Below are 16,197 nucleotides of genomic sequence, written 5' to 3'. Positions count from 1 at the left end.
AGATGATGCTGTGAAAGTGCTGCACTCAATATGCCAGCACATTTGGAAAACTCAGCAGTGGCCACAGGACTGGAAAAGGTCAGTTTTCATCCCAATCCCAAAGAAAGGCAATGCCAAAGAATGCTCAAACTACCGCACAATTGCACTCACCTCACATGCTAGTAAAGTAATGCTCAAAATTCTCCAAGCCAGGCTTCAACAATACGTGAACCGTGAACTCCCTGATGTTCAAGCTGGGTTTAGAAAAGGCAGAGGAACCAGAGATCAAATTGCCAACATCCGCTGGATCATGGAAAAAGCAAGAGAGTTCCAGGAAAACATCTATTTCTGCTTTATTGACTATGCCAAAGCCTTTGACTGTGTGGATCACAATAAACTGTGGAAAATTCTGAAAGAGATGGGAATACCAGTCCACCTGACCTGCCTCTTGAGAAATCTGTATGCAGGTCAGGAAGCAACAGTTAGAACTGGACATAGAACAGTCTGGTGCCAAATAGGAAAAGGAGTACATCAAGGCTGTATATTGTCACCGTGCTTATTTAACTTGTATGCAGAGTACATCATGAGAAACACTGGACTGGAAGAAACACAAGCTGGAATCAAGATTGCCAGGAGAAATATCAATAACCTCAGATATGCAGATGACACCACCCTTATGGCAGAAAGTGAAGAGGAGCTAAAAATCCTCTTGATGAAAATGAAAGAGGAGAGTGAAAAAGTTGGCTTAAAGCTCAACATTCAGAAAGCGAAGATCATGGCATCCGGTCCCAACACTTTATGGGAAATAGATGGGAAAACAGTGGAAACAGTGTCAGACTGTTTTTGGGGGCTCCAGAATCACTGCAGATGGTGACTGCAGCTATGAAATTAAAAAATGCTTACCCTTTGAAGAAAAGTTATGACCAACCTAGATAGCATATTCAAAAGCAGAGACATTACTTTGCCGACTAAGGTCCGTCTAGTCAAGGCTATGGTTTTTCCTGTGGTCATGTATGGATGTGAGAGTTGGACTGTGAAGAAGGCTGAGCACCAAAGAATTGATGCTTTTGAACTGTGGTGTTGGAGAAGACTCTTGAGAGTCCCTTGCACTGCAAGGAGATCCAACCAGTCCATTCTGAAGGAGATCAACCCTGGGATTTCTTTGGAAGGAGTGATGCTAAAGCTGAAGCTCCAGTACTATGGCCACCTCATGCGAAGAGTTGACTCATTGGTAAAGACTCTGATGCTGGGAGGGATTGGGGGCAGGAGGAGAAGGGGATGACCAAGGATGAGATGGCTGGATGGCATCACGGACTCGATGGACGTGAGTCTGAGTGAACTCCGGGAGATGGTGATGGACAGGGAGGCCTGGCGTGCTGCGATTCACGGGGTCACAAAGAGTCAGACACGACTGAGCGACTGGACTGAACTGACTTGGAAGACAGACACATAAGCTACCTCTATAACCCAGATTTTTCCATTCTAAGACTTGACAGAACCATTGTTAGAAGTTAGCAGATGAGTGGTATGAGAGGCAGGGGGACAATATTCCAGAAAAAGTTTTAAAACATTGCAAAGACTGGGTGATAAATAAAAGCTTCATACAATACTAGAGCATAAGGTGGGTAAATGTAAGAGGTAGGAAGGAGAGGGTTGTGAGGGATGACATTAATTGAACAGGGGTAGACCCAATGCTCGGAGAAGGCAAGGGCACCCCACTCCAGTACTCTTGCCTGGAAAATTCCATGGATGGAGAAGCCTGGTAGGCTGCAGTCCATGGGGTCGCTAAGAGTCGGACACGACTGAGTGACTTCACTTTCACTTTTCCTTTCATGAATTGGAGGAGGAAATGGCAACCCACTCCAGTATTCTTGCCTGAAGAATCCCATGGACGGGGGAGCCTGGTGGGCTGCCATCTATGGGGTCGCACAGAGTCAGACACGACTGAAGCGACTTAGCAGCAGCAGCAGCAGACTCAATGCTGCATTTAACACCAAGGTAAAGGATTTGGACCTCATCTTGAGGCCAGTGGAGAGGTATTAGGCAGAGAGCTGGCCATGATCAGAAAAGTATTTTAGATCATTTTGATTTGGGAATAAAAAATGAATCAAGAATTTTAAGGCAGAGTGCAAACTGTACACAAGTGATGCTAGTCAGAACACCAATCATTCTGGCTACAGTAGATGGTGTAGACGGTGGCATGACTTACAGGAAAGGAAGTAGGATAAGGAAGGATATAAGGTGGTTGGGTGTCATCACCATCTTGATGGACATGAGTCTGAGCAAGGTCCAGGAGTTGGAGATGGATAGGGAAGCCTGGTGTGCTGCAGTTCATGGGGTTGCAAACAGGCAGACATGGTTGAGCAACTGAACTGAACTGAACTGAAGGAAAGGTATGGCAAATGGGGATAGGATTCACAATACACACAGACACAATTTGTTTCCTGATTCAAGGTTTTTAAGGACTTTTAAAAATTTCTAACATGGTTTTAATATACCCTGTTATCTTTTACCAGGTATTGGCTCCAGTTTAGAGTTTTATAAAAATTATCTTATTGAAACTCTTCAGCCTAAACAAAACCTTAATCAAAAACATAGTTCCTTCTGACTTTTCCAATGCTAATTTATACAGTAGTAAAAAATGCTGTCTTAAATTAGCTTTAATCTTCATTTATATCATATCATTTAAAATTGAGTTAACTTGTTAAATATAATTGATTACAGATTAAGCTTTCCAGCGAATAAATATATCCTCAAAATAAATGAACACAGGGAAAATCAAAGCCCTTGATACAGGCAAATCCTGAACAGTCGACTAGAACAGAAGGAAGAAAAGCTTTTTCTTATCTTATATGTTTTATCTATTATTTGGTTACATCTTTATTTGTGCGCAAGTGAACAAAAATGACTGCATTCCACCTCTAACAACTGGTAGGTAAATATGCAAATCAAGGATCAAGAGTTTAACCAAATAATGTGTTTTTTCCTAAACCTTGGAAATTTACTGGTTACAATTTAAATTTTAGCAGCATGCTAAATTCCATTGCTAATTCCGTTTAAGTAAACATTAGGTTAAGACATTATGCCAGGGCAAGAGACACTACTGGGAATATGACACAACTTTTATAGGCTAAGAGTTCCTTTTTGATAAAGTTGAACTTCATCCTGATTTCTTCATCCATTTCTAACAAACCACATTCCCAAATATTACATAGAAAGGAGCAATCATACTGTTCCTCACTATCGCCTGTCATTCTGAGGTCCCCAGATGGCTTTAGAGATAATGCTATACATAATCCATCAGATACAAACTATTTGAGCAATTTCAGGCCAGGTCATTAATCAGAATGCAGAATCCATAAATAGAATTGTCTTAATCTGATCCAGTATCCCTTGAGAAATTCAAGATACAAAGTAAGTCACACACAATTACAAAAATCATATTGCATTTTGGGAGGAAAGTAAAGTTCTCTCAGTGATAAAACTACATGTTAGAAGAAAAAATCCAGTGCAAGTTTAGCAGTGAAAGTGTTGGTCATCGCAAAACCTGCCACCTATCTATGTTTCCATATAAGATATCAACAAGCAGCCTAGGACTATTGCTTGATTTGTCTAATTTAATGCCTTAAACTCCAAAAAATCAAAGAACTAGAATAATAGAAGAAAACCATCTTTAAAGTTAGCTATAATACTTTAAGCATGCACCTTCCGTACAGTGAAAATAGAATTTATGCTTAAAAGAATACTTGACCTGCATTTCTATACCTGAATCAGAAACATAGTTTCATATGCATATATTTAACTGGGTACAGTTTACCCAATTAAACTCAATAAAAAACATATTGTGGAATTGTAGTACAGTAGCACATTCAGTCGGAGAAGGTGATGGCACCCCACTCCAGTACTCTTGCCTGGAAAATCCTATGGATGGAAGAACCTGGTAGGCTGCAGTCCATGGGGTTGAGAAGAGTTGGACACGACTGAGCGACTTCACTTTCACTTTTCACTTTCAGGCATTGGAGAAGGAAATAGCAACCCACTCCAGTGTTCTTGCCTGGAGAATCCCAGGGATGGGGGAGTTTGGTGGGCTGCCATCTATGGGGTTGCACAGAGTTCGACACGACTGAAGCAACTTAGCAGCAGCAGCAGCACATTCAGTATACTGACATGGATATGATCTACCGATCTTGTTAGAGCCATAATTTTAACCAACTTGTGAACATACTCCAAACTGCACTAAGTATCTCACTCTGTCCTCATATTGTTCCCAATACTGTTCTCCATGATTATGTGTTTGATTCCTGAGTGAGTTATTTGCCATGTGCTGAGATGAAGAATTAAAGAGAGATATCAGGTACTTGGGAGAGGGGGTGGTTGGAGGCAAGAACTTGAACATATAGAGCAGGGGATCCCACAGGACACCCAGTTCAAGATGTTTGGCAGCTATTTGGCTGGACAGCTCTGCAACTCTAATCCCAACACTGTCATGCCTAGCTGGAAAGCAAGTATTATAATTAGGTCAAAGAAACCAAGAAAAACTTGGCCACCTTTAGAAAAAAAGCACCATCAACAACAGTTAGTGTATCTCCTGGAGTATGTTCCTCTAGGAAAACTACTTCTTCCATTCCTTAGGGCTTCTATTTACACCTCTCCTTGGCCTTTACAGTGAAATGTCAAGAATACAAAGAATTATTTGATTTTGTCTGAGGATAGAGTTTATTTTAAAGATGCTAACAAATTCAAGTGATAGCAGAGTCTAGTTTCTATAATATAAAATTTCAAACAGCCACTTTCTGTTCTTCCATCCCTTTGATGGGGCCCAAACTAAACATCTCCACATTCATTACAAAAGACCTCTGTAGAGTACCTTATTATGCATCATTTAAAAAGAGCAGAAGAACACAAATCCAGGAATCCTTTGGAATTTCAGACTGTATAAATAGCCCTTCGGTGAATGACAGCTTAAGCTGTGCTATGCAAAAAGCATGGCAGAGACAATAAATTATGTGAACTGAGTTGGTTTTTCCATATTATTCTAACCCTTGAGCATCACAGGGACAATTTCCCTTTGCTATATTTCTATGCTAAAGTCCAAGGGTAATATTTAGAGTGATTTCCCACGAGCTCTTGTGATGATCTGCATTATTAAAAACGATTATTTCCAACCAGCGGCCATATCTGCCAGCAGCTAGGCAGGCAGGAAGCATTGGGTGAGCTCCTGGCTCCAGAAACACTGCTGTAGATCCCCGGACTAAGTGCCAGAGACTTTTTTCACCTGACTGGAGGGTTTGGAAATAGTTTTTCTTTGTGTCTGCAATCCGTTTTAACAAAATAGTTTCTGTGTTTAGTTAAAACTAGGATAATGCAGATGAGGCCTTTGAGAATGGCTGTTTCATCAGCTAAAGATACCTGGCAAATTTAAACAATGTAGGCTTTTTCTCCTTCTTGATTATTTCTCTGGCTAAAATAATATAACTGGTGACACAACTGCCGGTAGACTCTTAGCTTAGTTGTGGCACAATGACATGCAACTGAGATTTATACAGATATTAGGGAAATTAATGTAGTTGTCTAAACATCAGTTAATATCAATCCGTGCCTACATCTCTGTTGTGCCTCTAACACTCTTACACACTTTGTACTTGAAGACTTTCCAAAACACTTCTTACCTGAACCTGGTGTTTGTGCTCTGAGTATAGCTGGTAGAAAACCTTTAAAGGTTGAAAGAAGTGCAGAGAAATTTTCCTCCAGAAAACCATAGCCTCTGAATAATAATAACACCTTAATGTCAACTGCCCCTTTCCATTTTCTGGCCATTGTTCATCTTGACCTAAAACACAACTCCCTTCACTCTCTTTCATAAGGAATCCAAGCACATTTAGTATATTATTTTTGAATTTTTATGGGACTGTGGCTTGGGTTGGGTAGGTAACATCCCACAGCACACTGGCATTTCACTTGAAAAAAAAAAGTTTCCCTTCACCAAGTCCTTCCTTCCTGCTGCCAACAGCTCTAAGCAGTCCTCCTACACAGTCTTCAGAACCATTTTCTTTTCCTTCCCCTCTTTGAATGTTACCTTCTTCCTTTCACCAATCCTGCATACGAGTCTCAATCTAGTTTCTCTCCCACCATAGACTTTTTCAAAGGTCTTCTCGGCAAAGCTCAGCTTTCCCTACAAAGAAATTCTTCCATCAGCTGTTCAGAAAACTCAGTTTTCATTAGATTAATGACAATAATAATATTCTCAGAAGAAAAGTAAGGAGAAGAGAGCATGCCTCCCATTCTATATCAGAAATCTTCAAAGCAGAAAGAAATCCCACAAATATAGACAGGGTAACATATTATGGAATGGGGAAAGAGGCAAGCATCAGGACCAACCAAAGTCAAAAAGTCACTGACGCCACAAACTGGAGAGCAGAACTGGCCCTCGGGGAGAGTGGCTTTTTGAGGACCTACGCAGGAAGTATCTTCAAGTTTTCCAATTGCCAACATTTCAGAATGTACATTTTGCTCCCTAAGCTACTACCTCTTCACTCCACATTGATATAGTCATCCCAATAAGGATTTAGACAGTTTCGGTTCCTCTAGAAAACCCCTTCCTTGTTCAGAAAGTAAATATTTGGCACCTTTGCTATTTGCTGAGTCGCTTCAGTCGTGTCCAACTCTGTGTGACCCCATAGACGGCCTCCCACCAGGCTCCCCCGTCCCTGGGATTCTCCAGGCAAGAATACTGGAGTGGGTTGCCATTTCCTTTTCCAGTGCCTGAAACTGAAACTGAAAAGTGAAAGCGAAGTCGCCCAGTCGAGTCGGACTCTTGGCAACCCCATGGACTGCAGCCTACCAGGCTCCTCCATCCATGGGATTTTCCAGGCAAGAATACTGGAGTGGGGTGCCAATGGCATCTTCAGGAAAAGCAAATTTCATGTCGACTGAATAGTGCCTAGGCTTATCTGAGAAAAATCTTTAATTAGAGACCAAACTATGTAAGGCTACACACACACAAATATACATATACATAATATTATATATAATATGTATTATAGTTGTAAACTATTACTCTTTAAGTATTTCAATGTATAGTATGATCACAATATTTTTTTCCTTCCTTCTTTTTCATTATCTCCCTCCTTCTGAATCACTGTCCTCCCTTCCATGTACATCATAAATAACATTAATGTCTATTATTTATGTCAATCAATATTAATTTTTGAGAATTTCATCTCCAAGTTCTAAAAATTTATGATTCACCCAGAAACTACTAATAAAGTTGATAACTGATTCGTCTCTCCCATTTCTCATCCCCAGTAGGGCTAAGAAGTGCCATTCAGAGAGAATGATGCCTGCTAAAAGCATGGCTATGCCAGAGCACGTGAAAGGATAGCGGATATGGGCTACTGGGGCCCTTAGCATTTTCCTTCAAGATGTACATGGAGGGTGGGATGGAAGTGAGAGGCACAGACATTAAACTTTTTGGATGTGGATAGTAAAGGAGAAGAAAGTGCATTAGGCTTGTTTTTGCAGGGAGCAAAAGAAGGAAGGAAAGAATGAGAGAAAGCTGGGCAGCCATCAAAGGATGGTTGTTTAAAAGTTCCTCCCTTCTCTTTCTGTTTCTCCTAGCCAGTGGAAAACTGCCAGCTTTGCCTTCAATTTAGCTCTACTACAACGGCTTCCCTGGTGGCCCAGAGGGCAAAGCATCTGCCTGGAATGCGGGAGACCCGGGTTCGATCCCTGGGTCGGGAAGATCCCCTGGAGAAGGAAATGGCAACCCACTCCAGTACTCTTCCCTGGAGAATCCCATGGAAGGAGGAGACTGGTAGGCTACAGTCCATGGGGTCACAAAGAGTCGGACACGACTGAGTGACTTCACTCACTCACTCACTCACACTATGCATAGCATGTAAGTTCCGTTTAGAGAAGTCTCTCTGTGCAGAGCCACTATTATTTCAGAGAAACAAAGAGATGAAGGGTAGAGTAGCTAAATAGAGTCAAACAAGAGGAAATGGATGGCAAGAAACAAGTAAGCGAAGAACTACATACCGGATTTCAAAAGCAGTAGGTTTACTTGGGCATGCAACTAATAGTTTGGGAAATTTGAATTCAAATGTCCATAGAATTTTGGAGTTATAAGTTATTTCAGAGATCGCAAAATACAACCACTCCCTTTTACTCTTACATAAAGAAACTAGAATCCACAGAGACGGAAACATTTGTCCAGTCATACATGTAACAACGGTGATTAGTTTGGAACTTAAACCCAGGTCACCTGAAAGAATGGTGGACTTTTGGGAAGAGCTTAGTGCCAGATATAAATATTGTCATATGCTACAGTCAGAGTCATAGGTAATTGTGTACAAGGCATTTATCAGTCAACTGACAGTATTATTAGGATCACTAATTACTCAAAAACTATCCTTAGATTTTCAATAAAAATAAAAGTAAGTAAGAATAGAGTAAGATATCAGTCACATCACTTTGACTCATTTTCATCTGTTTCATATTTTCAAAGAAAAATAAAGGACTCCAAAACCATGCAAGTCAGTATTCTGATCTCTAAATGATAGATATTAATGATTTTAAAAAATCAAATAGTTTGCATCTCAGACATCTTCATGATTTTATTATTTCTTTTAAAATCTCAAGTTTCAGCAAACTGACATGCCACATTTTTTAAAAATTCTGCCCTGGGCAAGTTACCTTCTTGTGAAGATCAGATGAGGTATTTTATGCAGAAATGTTTAGCCTGCCATCTGGTATATAATCACAAATGTGTTACCTCTTTTTATCAGTAGTAAATATTTTTTTAAATGAAAGGAATAAAAGGAGAAATATCACCTATTTCAGAGAAAATGTAGGATTTGGCTACAAGCATCAGTTCACTGTGAGTAACAGCTGGTCTCTTTACAGGCCTTTAGGATACTGATTACATAAAATATATATATATATATATATATAGGAAGAGGAAAAGGGTAAAACTTTCAAAGTTCACCAGTTGTAGCCTACAGCATTTCACTCAAGCTCATTAGGAAGTTTACATTTATAATGTAATCTCTTTGAAATAGATTTGATTTTTTTAGTAAGTATCTTGTAAATTAGAACTTTCCCAGGGGGCTAACCTAATACAAGTTGTTCCAGAGGTGAAATTCCTTCTGATCAAATATCTGAGAGCAGAAGAATAATGGTTCACTGAGATTGTAGCATACTGGTTTATGTAATTAGGAGTGAATATCGGAATACCAGGGGCAGCATTAGCAATTAATAAGACCCTTGCCTTCGGAACTGCATTTAGTAAAAGAAATACATTTAACCTACATAAAAGGACTGTGCAAATTAGCAGTACAGTGTCTCAGCACAGCTGTTGGAAAGTATTTCCATATGGCTTTATAGTACACTTTTATTTTACCTTGGAGATTAAAAAGGCTTTTTTAAAAAATACTATTTCCTAAAGGTTCTGTGCTACACAAAAAAGTACCAGTACCTCCATACATTTGGGGGAAATTGGCTCATCTATGAAGGTTAAGTTTACACGCTTACCTTTTCCTACTACCTCACCTAGTCAGGGTGCCTATGAATGAAGTCATACTTCCATCAAGCTAAGTAATTCAGAAGTAAATTAAATTCTTCCCAACAATGCATGCAGGGACACTAGCTGTGTAACAGACCCATGCAGGAATGAAAGAAAAAAGCCAATATGGAGTTTCTTCTTCTTTCAGCTTGGTATGAAAGTAAGGCCCTGAGGAGAGTATAAGGAGTTAATGCAACGGTGACAAGCACATTGCCTGGCACCGGGGTGACACCCAATCCATGATGGACGAATCAATCAATACATTTTATAACGTCATTAGGGTTGTATGAGTTTGCTCTTATCTGTAAGGGATTTCTCAGTCCACAAGACCAGATTCTATTCAGAGAAGACTGATGAGGAAAATGCTAGATAGTGTCTCAGAAGAATCCTGCCACTAAAGGGAGTTGGACAGATTTGCAGTCAGTAAGGTAAATGCACAATGAGGTGGTTATTTTTCTGAGCAACTCGAAGAGTGGAAAACTTGTTTTCCACGTGATAAAGACAGTTTGCTAAGTAATAGGAAAAAAAAATCAATTAAAGGTGACCCCTTTTTTTTTTTAAGACATTCAGGTATGGTGGTTCAGACAGTAAAGAGTCTGCCTGCAATGTGGGACAGCCAGGTTCAATCCCTGGGTCGGGAAGAACCCCTGGAGAAGGGAATGGCAATCCACTCCAGTATTCTTGCCTGGAAAATCCCATGGATGGAGGAGCCTGGCAGGTTACATTCCAAGGGGTTGAAAAGAGTCAGACACACCACAACACATACATGGACACAAACTGTTAAAATGGGAAAAAGTCCTTTATATTGTGTAAGATGAGTCTTCCAACCTTTTTCTTTAAAAACACTAGCTAGTAAATATCTTCCGTTTTTAGGGCCACATTTGGCCTCTGTCACTGCTGCTCTAGGTTATCCTCCTCGGCTACCATCACCTGTTCCTCCTCCTCCTCTTCTTCCCTCTTCTCTTTCTCTTTTTCTCCTTTTCCTTCTTTTTACAGCCCTTTAAAATTTTAAAAACCATTCTCTGTTCATGGTCTGCACAAACACAGACCATGGGCCAGTTTTGATCTAAGCCATAGTCGGCTGGCCTCTGGTGTGTAGGTTCATTGCTGGTGTTCTTTCTTTCTTTGCACAAATCACATCCATGATGGATTGAGTGAAATTTTCCAGTTCTGGTGTTTTTTTTTTTTTTTCCAGCTCTGAACTTCACCTTTAAATAAATCATCTAAAATGCAAAGCAGTATAAATGCAGAATTTGCAAACATTTTTGTGATTTTTTTTATTGTTACAGCTTCCTCACTCACACCTTATATTTTAGTATCTTATTAGAGTTACTCAACTTATACAGTCTTTCCAAAGCCTCCAGTCTTCCGAGATATCTGTTACTTTTGAAATTCGTATTTCAAAGATTTACCCAGTGTTCACTAAAATTACAATAATAACCAAAGCAGGAGTAAACAAGTTAGAAACAAACATAATGTCTCTTGGAAAACACCAAATTCAGTTGGTAGGGTAGTGTGGTTGCAAGCCTTCTAGCTACAAGCCTTCAGCATACCCTCCTCATTGCTAAGTATGTTTTAGGAAGGGAATCAAAGTGTTGGTAACTTTGTGATTCAGTTTAAATGTAGGGCCATACAGAAAGCTTTCGTGGAGTCTCCCTCCCCACCTTCTCCTTTCCCCACTGTTGTCCACAAGTCCATTCTCTACATCTGTGTTTCCATTCCTTCCCTACAAATAAGTACATCAGTACCATTTTTCTAGATTCCATATGTATGCATTAATACATGATATTTGCTTTTCTCTTTCTGACTTACTTCACTCTGTATAACAGACTCTAGGTTCAGCTATCTCACTACCACTGGCTCAAATTTTCTTTTTATGACTGAGTAATATTCCATCATAGATATGTACCCCACATCTTCATCTGTTCATCCGTCAATGGACATCTAGGTTGCTTCTGTATCATGGCTTTTGTAAAGAGTGCTGAAATGACCATCAGGGTACATGTGTCTTTTAGAACTGTTGTACAGCAGAATCCAATACAATATTGTAAAGCAATTTTTTTCCAATTAAAAAGTAATTTAAAAAATGCTTTTGTGGAAATGCTTGGGCACTATGCCCAAAACTTAGAGTATGTCAAATGGTTCAAGAGATTTCCACAGTAGAATAAGAATATCTGACATATATTGAACACTTAATTCAAACCTAATACTTTTACATGTATTATCTTATTTAATCCTTGTTATAATACTATGATGTAAGTACAAGGACTAACATCCTATTTCTAATGTTTAGTAGATATATGACCTTAGCCAAATTGCTTAGTTTCCTTATCACTTCACTGAGTAAAAGCATTTACATAATACAACTTCTATATATTCTTTTGGCAAATAAGTATTAAGTTACACCTACTATCTGGTAGGCACTAAGGATACAGCAGTGTTTAAACCAAAGATCATTCTCAAAGTGTGGTCACTCACTCAATGGCATCAACAACACCTGGACCATGTCAGCAATGCATATTTGGGGGCTCCATTCCAGGTTTACCCAATAAGAAACTGTAGAGTTTGCCCTTGGCAACCTATGTTTTACCAACCCCTCAGATGACTGTGATGTGTGCTAAAGCTTAAGAATCACTGGTTTAGAATGTAAGGTCCTATACTTATGGAACTTAAGTTATAGTATACTGTTGTGAGCATTTCCACTGCTATTAGAAGTAACAGTATTATAACTATGTTGTAGGGCAATACTGTAGAACTGCTTTCATGAGACATAAATAACTTCTATCTGTACTTACATTATGAATATGGCATAATCATAAGATGACTCTGAAGGCAAATTTTTAAAAAAATAGTTTTACAAATTTCAGAGAAGAAAAAGTCATTAAAGGGTAGGACAGGTAACATAAATGATCCCTCTAAGACTGCCCTTGAGAGGAGATTGTGTGCTTTGCATACTAAGACTTCCCTAGTGGCTCAGACAGTAAGTCATCTGCCCACAATGTGGGAGACCTGAGTTCTACCCCTGGGTAGGGAAGATCCCCTGGAGAAGAAAATGGCAACCTACTCCAGTACTTTTACTTGGAAAATCCCATGGACGGAGGAGCCTGGTAGGCTACAGTCCACAGGGTTGCAAAGAGTCAGACAAGACTGAGCCATTTCACTTTGCTTCAAGACTGCCCTTGAGAGAAGGTTGTGTGCTCTGCATACCTAATTAGCTGCACCTAACCATGTAGAAAGACAAGCCTAGCAGTGGCAGATTTTACAAGTCTGTCAAGAGAAGCTAGAAATCTGGAGTTTCCTATAAAACATTCTGGCTTTTAAGTATTTAAACCTAACTCAGATTGCGGATTCAACCAAAGAGGTCTGCAGCCACATTTGGCTGTAGGATTGTTCACTTGCACCTTCTGATTTTACTAATTCATCTTCATTTTGCATGCACACAAGTGAGAGCCAAGAAGAGCTCAGCAAGGTATGTAAGTTCACAATTCAACAAGGAATAGGAACTACCATTTCTGACTCTTTTTTCACTATCCCAGAGTTTGGTTTAGCTTTCTTCTTATTCTAAAACACTTTAACTTAAATTGTTAGATTGACAGAGAGGAGGGGCAGAGATGAAAGTTATATATGAAATGAGAAATTGCTGCATACAGTAGGATTTAATAAACACTTATTGAATTTAAATCCCAGAATGCGTTAGAGGCTTTCAAAACTCTCATATTTCAAATCTTCAGGTTCACAGAGAAGTGTAATGGCTTGGGTTTTTTTTGTTTGTTTTTTCTTTTAATATACCAACTTGATCTGATTTTTTAAAAGGAGTTTCAGTTTTGCAGAGAAAAATTCAGATGGTTTCCTATTGTCTCTGAATATTTTCACCCATCTTTATTCCTTTTCTTCGTCCCTGCTTGATCAGATCTTAAATTATAAGACTGTAGGAATTTTGATTTGTAAATGTTACGCTTGCCTGCAAACAAGAGGAGGCCACTTCATTTGCACAAAAGATTTGAAAGCCCAGCAGATCTGCACAAGGCCAGATCCCATATGAGGCACCTCACATTGCACCCAATATGGCATTTCCAGGCCCCAAGTGAAGTTAAAGTTAGCCATACTATACACCATCATTCAAACTTGTTTAGATTTTTTCTTTTGATTCATGCCTTTGCTGCATTTTGTACATCCTCCTGACCATTCTTAGCAGCTGTAACAACACTTGTGGTATTACCAGTAATTTGCAACTTATCAAACATGATTGAACCTTGTTCTTTTGTGTAAACGAAACAGAACTCTTTGGTTGGCTTTCTTTATACTTTGGACATAGTGTAAAGGAAACGGAGACTGTATTTGCATGCCAGACAATGAAACATAACTCACAGTGTATACATGCCTTTGACATTGTAATTACTAGCTGTTGTTTAGATTCCATGTATGGTCACTGGCTTTGGCTATGTTGAAATCAGCTGTATCAACATTTAATCAAAGTCTTATAGATTTTGGTTGTATATTTTTCTAATGTCAAAATAGAAATGCTGAGACTAAAAAATAGGTTGGAAGGGATAGAAATGTGTGTGCAATACATTGCAAAAATAATGAACATTCACGGCATAATAAATGAAGTCCATTCTGAATTTGTCAGTAATGAAATCAAACATCAGATGGAGCCCATTTAGAATTAGGATTACTTTTCTAGCATTTCAGCAACTTCTAATTAATTGTGCTTCAGTTTATATTCAAAATAACCCCTATGCAACATATTCTGTTGAAGTATTTTCTGATATAAGGTGAAACATTAAAAAGAAAATAATAGTCAAATTTCTTTCCTGAAAAATATGTAATATATAAATCTTAGAAATCATATACATAATAAACACCCAACACCGTATCTTTTAGCACCATATAATATGGTGATATTCAACAATTTGACCAGTACCACTTGTTTCTGAAGAGTGAGACAAATTTCTATAGATTTACACATGGGATTGCTGAAGTTTCACAAACAAGATTTTTTTTTTTCTTTTCGGTGACAGTAGTGGTTGTGGGGGAGAATGGGAACAATGATTTGTGATGCCAAATCCAGGCCTTTTGTGCTATGCCTTTGAAGGAAACTTTCAGAATAACAGTTCTCTCTACTCTTTACTTGTGTCCCTTCTTGATTAGGTATACCCATAAAATTTAAGGCTATAGAACCATATGCCCAAAACAAAATATGAACACGTCAGTTATCTCATACACTATATGATGCTATGTTAAGCAATCTCTTTCATATTTACAGAATCTAAGGACTCTTTAATAATGTATAAAAAATTGTGGTATAAATGTAATGCATGTGGGATCTTTCTTTATTCATTCAACAATTATCATGTACCTGTGATAAGCAAAGCACTGGAGTAGTCTCTATAGGACTTTTAAAGATAAGTAAGCATGAGTTCTATCTTCCATGAATTTTTAATCCCACAACAAATAGCAATTATCCAACAAAGAAAGCAAGGCATACTGGAATATAAATCATGTGGAAGTTCAGAAGGGAGAGCAATCACTTCCAGCCACAATGATCAAGGACATCTTCATGGAGAGTGATACTGAGGAACAGAGTTGAATCATATAATGTTAAAGAGACCAACACTCATATTCCCTCCAGAAGCTGGGCTTCAAATTTGAAGTTCAAGAGATGGAGTCCATGAGTCCAGATATAAGATCTGAAACTAGAAACATTATTTAAGACTAGATGAACATATGGGAAATTAGAAGATGAAACAAAAGATGGTACAAAAGAGAAAATGAGAGGCTGTTGCAATGATTTTAGACAGAAAGGAACAAAATCAGGCAGGGCAGTTGATGGGTGAATAAAGAATGGATCTGGGAGATAGCGGTACAAGTAACAAAAGAAGCTAGGAAAATTAAGATGATTAAGTTTTCAAACTTGAATGACTTAAGGATTATAAAGAAGCAAATTGTTAGGAAAGATTAATGAGTTTGAAGGGAGGCATGTAAAAAAATTTTTTTTAACTGGTCATCATGATCAACTAGAATTTAGGAAATAGAATAGAGCCACAGACACAGATTCACAAAGTGGCTGCCCATTGGTTAAGGATATTACCAAAGAGTTACTGTGACTCAAGGAGAAAATCTTGATTAAAAGGTGAATGGTCCAAGACCTTTTATCATTGAATCAGCCAGACCCAGAGAAAGAAATAGGAGACTATTATTTAGAAGTCATGAGAAGAGATTTTAAAGAGAAGCTTGCTTCAGTATTAAAATTTTTAGAGAATACAGGAAGAATGTGGACTTAAATTGAATTTGATGGTTAAGGAATTATTGAAAAATCTTTGTAAGATTGCTTATAAATTTTTTTCTTGAATTCCTAGACATATCAATGGAAGAACAGCTATAGAAAAACAGAAATAGTAAATATATGATTATAGATATTTTAAAGATAATTATATAGTGGAAAGACAAAGAAGAATATTTTCCCATTCCCATTAACATGCCTAAAATACCCACTTTAAGAATCAATAATTACAATCTAAAATCTGGTTGTTGTAGAACTATATAACAGTCTCCAATAAGGAATAAGCCAATGTGTCTAAAAGAGATTATAAAATAAAAAGTACAATTAACATATATTACTTACTACTATTACCATCCACACAGTAAACTGACCC

This window comes from Ovis aries, chromosome 4 (genome assembly GCF_016772045.2).
Source record: "Ovis aries strain OAR_USU_Benz2616 breed Rambouillet chromosome 4, ARS-UI_Ramb_v3.0, whole genome shotgun sequence".
NCBI classification, from domain to species: Eukaryota; Metazoa; Chordata; class Mammalia; order Artiodactyla; family Bovidae; genus Ovis; species Ovis aries.
The sequence above is the reverse complement of the archived record's forward strand: the minus strand, read 5'-3'. Positions refer to the sequence as shown.